Source organism: Ostrinia nubilalis, chromosome W (assembly GCF_963855985.1).
Source record: "Ostrinia nubilalis chromosome W, ilOstNubi1.1, whole genome shotgun sequence".
Taxonomy (NCBI): Eukaryota; Metazoa; Arthropoda; class Insecta; order Lepidoptera; family Crambidae; genus Ostrinia; species Ostrinia nubilalis.
In genome coordinates this window covers 1,079,173-1,088,935 of record NC_087118.1, presented here as the reverse complement: position 1 = coordinate 1,088,935, position 9,763 = coordinate 1,079,173, and the positions used below count along the sequence as shown (strand labels likewise).

At 36.4% G+C, this 9,763-nt stretch overlaps 1 long non-coding RNA gene across 1 annotated transcript; it reads right to left on the bottom strand.

Annotated features, from left to right (window-relative positions):
• Positions 1-4,938: 4,938 nt before the first annotated feature.
• LOC135086339 (uncharacterized) lies at positions 4,939-6,095 on the bottom strand. The gene is made up of 2 exons (XR_010260421.1): positions 5,792-6,095; positions 4,939-5,195 (listed from the first exon to the last, which is right to left on the bottom strand). It is a non-coding gene; the product is annotated as an uncharacterized LOC135086339 (long non-coding RNA).
• Between the last annotated feature and the right edge of the window lie 3,668 nt (positions 6,096-9,763).

Below are 9,763 nucleotides of genomic sequence, written 5' to 3'. Positions count from 1 at the left end.
TCTTTAACGTGCCAGGTCCCTATATTGTGACCTGTCATATCTTGAAGATCATAGACTAATTTCGATTTCTTTGCTATTATACGACATTTAATAAATTTAGGAGCTAGTTTTTTTGAAAATTTATTGTCTTTATCGCTTTGATAAAACGTTCTTTTCCAAACAATGTCACCAACATTAAATTCTACATTTTTGCGGCGAAGATCGTAAGTAGTGCTATTTCGAGAATGTGCCTTAATTAGTGAGAGCTGCACTTTATCGAAAAGTTTTTGCAGCACTCCTATGTTTTCCGCATAGCTATCACGTGGCGTGAAAACTATATGGTTCTCCAAGTCTGCGTCAACATAGTGGGAACCACAACTTACAAGTTCACGACCAAAAACTAAAAACGATGGTGTGAATCCAGTCACTTCGTTAACAGCCGAATTAAGAGCAAATTGAATTTTTGGAATGTTAGTGTCCCAAACCCTATGATCTGCATCAATAAAAGTAGATATTGCTGTTATGATGGTTTTATTGTAGCGTTCTACGGTATTTATTTGTGGGGTATATAGAGGAGTATAAAAAACATTTGGGATATTGTAGGTTTCAAATAGTTTTTTCATTGTAACGCTCACAAACTGTCGCCCGTTGTCCATCAGAATGGTACTAGGTATTCCGTGAATAAGAAAAACATGTTCCTCGATTATTTTTGCGATAATTTCGGATGTCGCACGACGGATGGGGAATAACAGGCAATATTTAGAGAAGCAACAGTTAATCACTAACAAAAATGTGTTTTGCTTCCTAGACACGGGTAAGGGACCTACCAAGTCTATGCTCAACATTTGGAAAGGTCGATTACAGTCCTTGGGTCTACCCATTGTACCCAGTGTGGAGTGATTAGGGTGTTTGTGAGCGAGACAAGTATCACAATTAGACACGAAACTTACAACATCTTGATGCATATTAGGCCAAAAATATCGTAAGCTAAGACGTTTGTGTGTTTTATAAATGCCAAAATGGCCAGAGGTAGGTTCAGAATGGTTTTTAGCTATTATGGTATTTCTATCTTCCAACGGAACAACTTCTTTCCACTCGAACTCTCGAGTGAGTGGATTAAGCGACTTAAAAAATCGAAATAATTTTCCATTTTTAACTTGATAGTTTAAAAATGATGTTGGTGATGTCTTACAACCATTTAATATATTCAAAAACCAGGGATCACTTGTTTTATTGGTGTCGCATACTGTGTCAATAGTTGTAATCGGAACTGCGCGTGACAGACTATCTGGAACTAGATTCTCTGTCCCTTTCCGGTGTTTTATATCGAAATTATAGGCTGATAGTCGTACTCCCCATCGAGCTAATCTTCCAGTTGGGTTATTAAGGTTGAGGAACCACTTAAGGGAAGAATGGTCTGTGTAAACTGTGAATTTAAGACCATTTTCCAAATAGCAACGCCAATGTTCGATTGCAGTGAGTACGGCTAATGCTTCGCGTTCTGTTGCACTATAATTTCGTTCGGGTTGTGAAAGAGACTTACTCATGTAAGCAATTACCCTTTCCTTCCCATCCAGAGTTTGAGTGAGAACTGCTCCAATTCCGTAATCACTCGCATCAGTATGCACTTCAAAAGATTTTGTATAGTCTGGGCAAGAAAGAATTGGTGTAGTTGACAAACATTTTTTTAACTTGTTAAAAGCCAGGTCGGCTTCTGTAGACCAAATAAAAGGAGGGGCGTTTTTGCCTTGTGTCGTGAGTTTATTCAACGGGCTTGCCAAGGTACTGAAATTCGGAATAAACCTTCTGTACCAGGAGGCAGTACCTAAGAAACGCCTAACTTCTTTGCGGTTTGTGGGAGTAGGATAGTTAACTATCGACTCGACTTTATCAGGATCCGCCTGCAAGCCATTAGAGTCGACAATGTAGCCCAAGTATTTAAGTTGATTTCTAAAAAAATGGCTTTTTCGAAGGTTTATTGTGAGGTTAGCCATCTTAAGCTTTTCAAAAACACGAGTTAAGAGAGATATGTGTTGTTCAAAACTATTAGATACAACAATGACGTCATCGATAAATACGAATACCCTATGCTCAAATTCTGGCCCGTAGAATAGTTTGTCTACTAATCTTTGTTGGGTGGCTGGAGCGTTAGTGAGACCAAAAGCCATGGATTTGAATTGATAGGTACCGCGTGAAGGAATATAAAAAGCCGTCTTTTGTCTGTCTTCCTCTCGAATCAGAATCTGCCAAAAAGATTTTGAGAGGTCTAAGCTAGATAAATATTTTGCGTCGCGTAGGTTGTCAAGAATTTCTGCAATATAGGGTAGGCTATATGCATCTTTTTTAGTTATAGCATTTAATTTCCTACTGTCGAGGCAAAACCGCATTTCTCCATTTTTCTTCGGAGTTAATAGAACTGGGGATGACCACGGACTCTCGCATGGTTCTACGACGTCATCTTTAAGCATTTCGTCAAGTTGTTCGACCAAAATGCGTTGTTTTTCTGGTGACATCCTGTAATAGCGCTGGCGAATGGGGGTTGCATCCCCAGTGTCAATTGGATGTGTTATTAAAGTAGTACGGCCTAAGCCACGCTCTTCATATGATATCTCGCGGAAAAGTGATGTCATATAGTCTGCTGTAGATTTTTGTTCCGGTGTGAGGTGAACGTACGAACATAGGTTTTCAGGTTCAGACTGAAGTTCAGTAGTGAAGATACCGTCTGAGTCCTTGTAGTATACTATACTGTCGAGGTGTTTAGGAAAAAGACCAAACGTCCTCCAAAAGTCCATACCTAATATAAGTTGGTGTTTTAAGTCCGGAACCACATATATTTTCAGTATGTGTGTTTGCTCATAAAAGGTAATTGGGAGGTATAGAGTTCCTATTGAGTTCAATTTTTCGCCACCCGCTGCAATAAACTGAAAGGTATCAGATTCGTGTAGCTTAAAACCTGATTTTAAAAAGAATACATGGGCACCATTACCCAATATAGTGGTACAGGACCCAGTGTCAAGTAGTCCAATAACAGAATTGTTACTAATTGTAACAGAAACATAGGGTCGGGACATATTTTTTGCATTATTTACGTGGATTGACGAGACCGCGTTGTAAGTAGAAAACGAAGATACAAAATTCAACCACCGATTCCAGTCCCCAGGGTTGAAATTTTTGTTAGAGTAAGTGTGTCTAGAAACACTGTCCACGCAATCCACGTCGTTTAGTTTTTTTGATTATCGACGGGATTACATTTAGGGCATTCGGGGGTGCGACAGTCCTTCTCTCCACACTTAAAACAAAAGATTTTTCGCTCTTCTTTACAATTCTTTAGAGAGTGGTCATTAGTTTTACATCTGGGACAGAATATGTATTCAGAGGAAGATCTATCAACAGCGTTAACAAACTCACTTTTATTTTGTTTGAACTCTTTTTGATTTGTGTTTTGTTTATTGTTCTCTGTTTTATTTTTAAATTCACCCTTAAATTCACTTTTGTAATTACTATTTACATAGAATTTATTCTTGTAAGCAAACTCGGGAGCTAATGTGGTAGTAGAAACTCTAGGTGGCTCATGAAAGTGAGAGAATCTAGCTAAGACATGTTCATAGTTACGGCAGGTTGACACCAGGGAGTCTATGCTCCTAATATTTGGTGTAGCAGCTAACGTACTAGCATAGCAAGGACGAATATTATGGAGAAGAATTTCTAACTTTTCCTCTTCCGAAAAAGGTTTGCTGAGTCTTGAAAATAGTCCATGCATGATTGATATGTATATCGTGATATTTTCTTGTTCACCTTGAGTACGGGATCTTATTTCTGCAGCGAGTCTGTAATCATAATCACTTGCGCTAAAATCCTGTTTGAGTAGAATACAAAGATCTTGCCATGAATTCACTTTATCTTTATTGTAACGATACCAGTGTAGAGCGTCACCTGTAAAAATTTCATAAGCCAACGAGAGTATCTTCTCAAACGATATACCACGAGACTGGACAAATTCCTCAACCTTTAGTATGAACGAATGAACGCAACTGTTGCCTGAATATTTAAGTTTTCCGATATCGGCCGATAAGCTACGTTCACCGCAAGAAACAGAAATTGTAGTTTGTTCTGCAACAGTGTCAGAGCACGATGTGGTGGTAGCTTTAGTTTGTGAACTGGAAGCAGGTCTCAAAGTATTTAGTTCTTTGTAATAAGAATTAAAATTAGTTACGCAAACCTTGTAAATATCAGCTACTTCGGTTGTATTGTTTATCCTGTTTATACGATGATAAAGATGATTTAGTAAGGCTTCAGTTCTAGTAAACAAATTTTTTTCAAATTTAGATTTTAAGTTAAGCAAGAGGTTATGTGCTTTTAGCAGCGATTCCTTAACTTGTTTCAGATCATCACTTGGTTCTAAATATGATTCAGATATGTCCTCCGATGAATTTAGTTGGGAAAACTTTACAATTTGTTTGCGTAACTCTTGAACTGAGCCAGATGACCCACCTCGAAGTTCCACCTCATACTCTAATTCAGTCTTTTGTAAAGAAAGGAATTTAATTGGGTACGACATCTTCCTTAAATAAGAAGGGTATGTGTTGCAAAATTATATAATGCTAGTAATATCTAACTACTCTAAGTACTAATGATTTTTAAGCAAGGTACTAATTCGGTGAAAGTACCTGTCATACAATGTGTGGTTTTAATATTTAATTAAAGAGGTTCTGAACCACTTACAATATACATTGTTTTTTTTTTTAAATAATTTGACGTTTCATACAGAAAACCACACATAGATAACACATATTAATAGCATAATCAGTCTTATACTAGGTTTAAGCCAACACCAGAAAAAACTATTAATTGCTAAAAAAAACAAGTGACACTTCGGTTGCAATTATACTCGTTATTGGGCGCCAATGTACCGTACCATTTTAGATGGGAGGTATAAAAAATATAGAAATGAAAAAGTAATTTTAAATTTAACAAAAAGGTTTAATTACGACTCTTCAGGGAGTGGATAAACAATTGCAACGCGAAGAATCACCAGTCTTAAGCTCAATCAAAACCACTGCCCTTTTATCCGTGGAGAAGCGTTGACACGAAGTTGGGGTCACGAAGTTGTGATATCGTAGGGTAGTCCGATGACAAAAATGCAGCAATCACCTCCGCCGTAAGCCTGATTATGGAGAGTGAGCCGGGAGCAGCAATCGAAATCCGGTACTGGATCCCTGGAATTCCGGAAATCGGACACTTCTTAAAAAGTCTGATTTCATTTGTGTGACTGCCACATCAACCGGAAGTGAAGACAAGCGGATCAGAAGAAGAAGCGGATATGGTAATGATTATGGCAATAAATAGTGATTAATGATGTGGCAGTTATACACAATCATCCTTAGACTAGAACAATGCGATGTTTGTACTAAATAATGAACATGTAATTAAATAGTCACAAACATCTTACAAAATTACCACTAATGAATTACAGTTCTAAGTGCATTACTATAGTAATATTACTACAATAAGCTTAATCTAATCAAAGATAAATTTCCTAACATAATAATTAACAACGACCGTTGAAGGTCATGTAAGGTCATGTATGCATGACATTTACTTTTGTATTTATCATATTGAAGTAAAAACGACTATTATTTTATTATTAAACATTCTGCTTTCTAAAACCTTAAGATATTATTATGTACTTTTCAAATACTTAAATGTAGTGCATACATAGGAAGTACATTTAATTATTTTTTTGGCAGGTAGGTGATCAATAAATTTACCAAGCACTAAGTACTATTATCATGTATTAATTTGCAACACTTACCCGTTATCGGGGTGACGTACACAGACTTAATTAGATTCTGAGGTGTAAAAACTTCACGAGTTCGTAAACCTTATATTTAAAAAATCTGCAGTTAAAGTGGTACGTGTCTGCGTACGGATGTTTCGCGAGACACAGTGATGGATTCGCGATCGCTGCGAGCATTCGCCGCGCCTTGAATCATTCGGCGTTCGTTCGTTCGCTCCAAAGATATAATAACAATGGTATCGCGCAGTTTGCTTACAAAAACAGTTCTTTCTATAAATATTATAATTTATTAAATGTTAGTATTTTTCTGATTTAATTGTATATTATTGTTTTCTTTTTTTTTAAATTATAAAATAGTTGTTTTTAATAATTTCGATTTTAGTTTTTAAGAATAGTGTAACGAAGCGTTACAAGCTTTAAAGTATTTAAATTAGTTAATGCATAATAATAATGCGAATAATATTCAAGATTTTTTTTTTAAACTGAAACCAAAGCAATAAATAGTTTACGTTATTATTAAATAAATGCGTTATAAGTTATTATTGTGTAGGTAACGGATATAATTTAGTTACTGGGCGCTTATACCAGTACTGGTTCTAACAGAAGCGACTCTGACCACACCATCGGAACCGGGAAAAACTTCGGTAATTACACAAGTACCCAATGCAAAGGCGGTACATTATCATTGCCTATTATTACAACCGTACCTAGTTCGATTGAACGTTCAGGTGTGCACCATTTCTGACGAACGTGCAGCGTGTGCAAATATTCGAGGCGTCATTTATTCCATTATGATAAAACAAGCTGGTCTAAAAGTTTCTTGCGGTTGGTTAAAGTTAGTTTTTCATCTTTCAGTTCGGTTGAAGGCAAGTAACGCAAAGGAGTGGACATTTAAAAAATGCGCTGATGTCAAGCCAGCCGGATGTGGCTCAGCTGATATCGCTACAAGCGGTCGAGAATTTAAAATGCATTCAATTTGCACAATAACAGTTAGAAGTTCTTCATAAGTAAAAAGCTGTTTACCTACAACACGATACATAAATGCGCTTTTATACTTTTTATATTCGATTCCCATAATTATACCTACCACCAAAGTGTAGGGCGCGGGGAGGGATCATTTTCCACTCGATGCGGTGACCAATTAGCATTCGCTTAATATCATCTTGAAATTCAGTATTATTTAATACGTTATACTATTTAGTTGAGCTGGGCTTTAGCACCGACGAAATTGGTGCCATTATCTGAATTAACAGATACAGGACTGCGGCGAGATATAAATCTTTTAAAAGCGGAAAGGAACGCTGTGCTAAGATTAGAAACCAATTCTACAGGGTGTTTCTTGTAAGGTGTCAAGCCGAAGGCACGTGATAGGTGAGGGCTAGACCTATCGATTTCACCCCCATGTATGTTCTACGATTTTTCGTAGTTTAGAAGTTATCGTTAATTTTGTGATTTTTTCAAATTTTATGACCTAGTAGGCTTTAATTTTTTTTTTCTTTTTTTTGGGTTGAATTTTCTCAGATTTCTTTTTTTTTACAGATTCCCTATTAATTGCAGATGTTTGAAAAAAAAAATCACCTTCCTATCCTTGATGCAAGATACAAAATTGTTGCTAGAAACATAAAAAATATGCTTTTAGCAGAACATTCTAAAATTTTCAACTTAAAAGTTTGAAAAAAAAAGAACTTCCATAGGTCCAAAATAATTTTAAAAACTGCGCAGTTTTCTGAACTTTTATAATAAGACAAAAAAACATGTACTTAATAGGCCATTTTTTTTTCTATTGACTCCACTAAAGTGGTAAGTCGGAAATTCCGTTACATGTTTTTGACATTCTTAGGACTAACTATTGTTTTCAATCCCCTAAGTTTAAAGTGTGAGAGAAAAGGAAAGAGTTTATGTGTGTGTGTGTGTGTGTGTGTGTGTGTGTGTGTGTGTGTGTGTGTGTGTGTGTGTGTGTGTGTGTGTGTGTGTGTGTGTGTGTGTGTGTGTGTGTGTGTGTGTGTGTGTGTGTGTGTGTGTGTGTGTGTGTGTGTGTGTGTGTGTGTGTGTGTGTGTGTGTGTGTGTGTGTGTGTGTGTGTGTGTGTGTGTGTGTGTGTGTGTGTGTGTGTGTGTGTGTGTGTGTGTGTGTGTGTGTGTGTGTGTGTGTGTGTGTGTGTGTGTGTGTGTGTGTGTGTGTGTGTGTGTGTGTGTGTGTGTGTGTGTGTGTGTGTGTGTGTGTGTGTGTGTGTGTGTGTGTGTGTGTGTGTGAGAGAGAGAGAGAGAAGGGTGTAATGATTTAATTTAAAGTAAATTTTCAAAATGTCCGTTGACCTGAATTTCGTAAATTTACAAAAGCTTCTTCTTGCATTCTAATGTGATTTTGTACTTCAGTCAGCTTTGTCCGCAGTTCATCAATATTTTCATATTCCCTGTTGTATATCAGGTGAAGGGCAAGAGCTTCCTCGTTGTGGATAAAAAAATGTTCTTTTCAGTTATTGTCTCTAAATGTGTTCTACATAACGTAAACATAACTTAGGGATTGCAAACATCAGTTAGTCCTAAGAAAGACAAAAACATGTAACGGAATCTCCGACTTACCACTTTAGTGGAGCGATTACAGAAAATAATGGCCTATTAAGTACATGTTTTTTTGTGTTATTATGAAAGTTCAGAAAACTGCGCAGTTTTTAAAATTATTTTGGAAGAAATTTTTCTTTGAAGTTCTTTTTTTTTTCAAACTTTTAAGTTGAAAATTTTAGAATGTTCTGCTAAAAGCATATTTTTTATGTTTCTAGCTAAAATTTTGTATCTTGCATCAAAGATAGGAAGGTGATTATTTTTTGCAAACATCTGCAATTAATAGGGAATCTGTCAAAAAAAGAAATCTGAGAAAAGTCAACCCAAAAAAAATTAAAAAAAATTTAAAGCCTACTAGGTCATAAAATTTGAAAAAATCACAAAATTAACGATAACTTCTAAACTACGAAAAATCGTAGAACATACATGGGGGTGAAATCGATAGGTCTAGCCCTCACCTATCACGCGCCTTCGGCTTGACACCTTACAAGAAACACCCTGTATATGAATAGCTTTCGTAACTAGACAAATAAAGAGACATAATATGTATGCCTTTTGAGAATGTTGTCCCCTTCGTCTAGTGGGGATGAAGTTAATAGGACCTGCAAAATCAGTACCAGTATCTACGAAAGCTTTAGCATCTTGAATGCGAAATGCGGGTAAATCTGCCATTTTGGGAGATGGATGCTGCGGGTTCAAGCGGAAACAAACATTACATTGTCTACAGCGGGCGCGTATAATAGATCGGGCATTTAATATCCAATAGCGTTGACGAAGAATGAGCAATCTTCTTACACCGTTTCCGCAATTTATTACACCGATTTTGTCGCGACAAGGAAAAATTGCCGTGCTTTTAAGCGATTTTATGAAAAATATTATTGGCAGGTAGTTGCTAATTGCTCATAAGATAGGCCACCTCAATTGATATTTATTGTCTGTGGTGCATAATCTTTTCTTATAGGTTTTAAACCTTTGTTTGTCACCTGTCATCCACTTTGCAATGGAGGGAAGTCACACCTTAATTTCGAACTCCTATGTTCTTCTGATTAATTTCGTTGCGGGTCCAATGACAGTTTAACTTTACCCCGGGACAAACTTGACCTTCATTGGTTAGGTTTTTGTGGCGTTCAAGCTGTAGATCCTGGCTACACAGGAGTTGCAGTGGTGGGAACGAGAGGTGAGAATAGTCCCGTTAAAAACCGAACAAACACGAAATAAAATTCAATTTTTTATTGCCTGTTGCCATTTTTTGTGTATTTTATGTATTTTTAGTATCCTCTGCTATTTGGCTTTATCACTGTTTCTATTTTATCAAGATATACCTCTTAGTTTAAAAGTTATTACGTTTTCTTTAAGTAATTGAAAGAAAAAAATTCTATAAAAAATAAAAAAAAATATCTGATATATTTTTAGGTCTAGTTTCACCT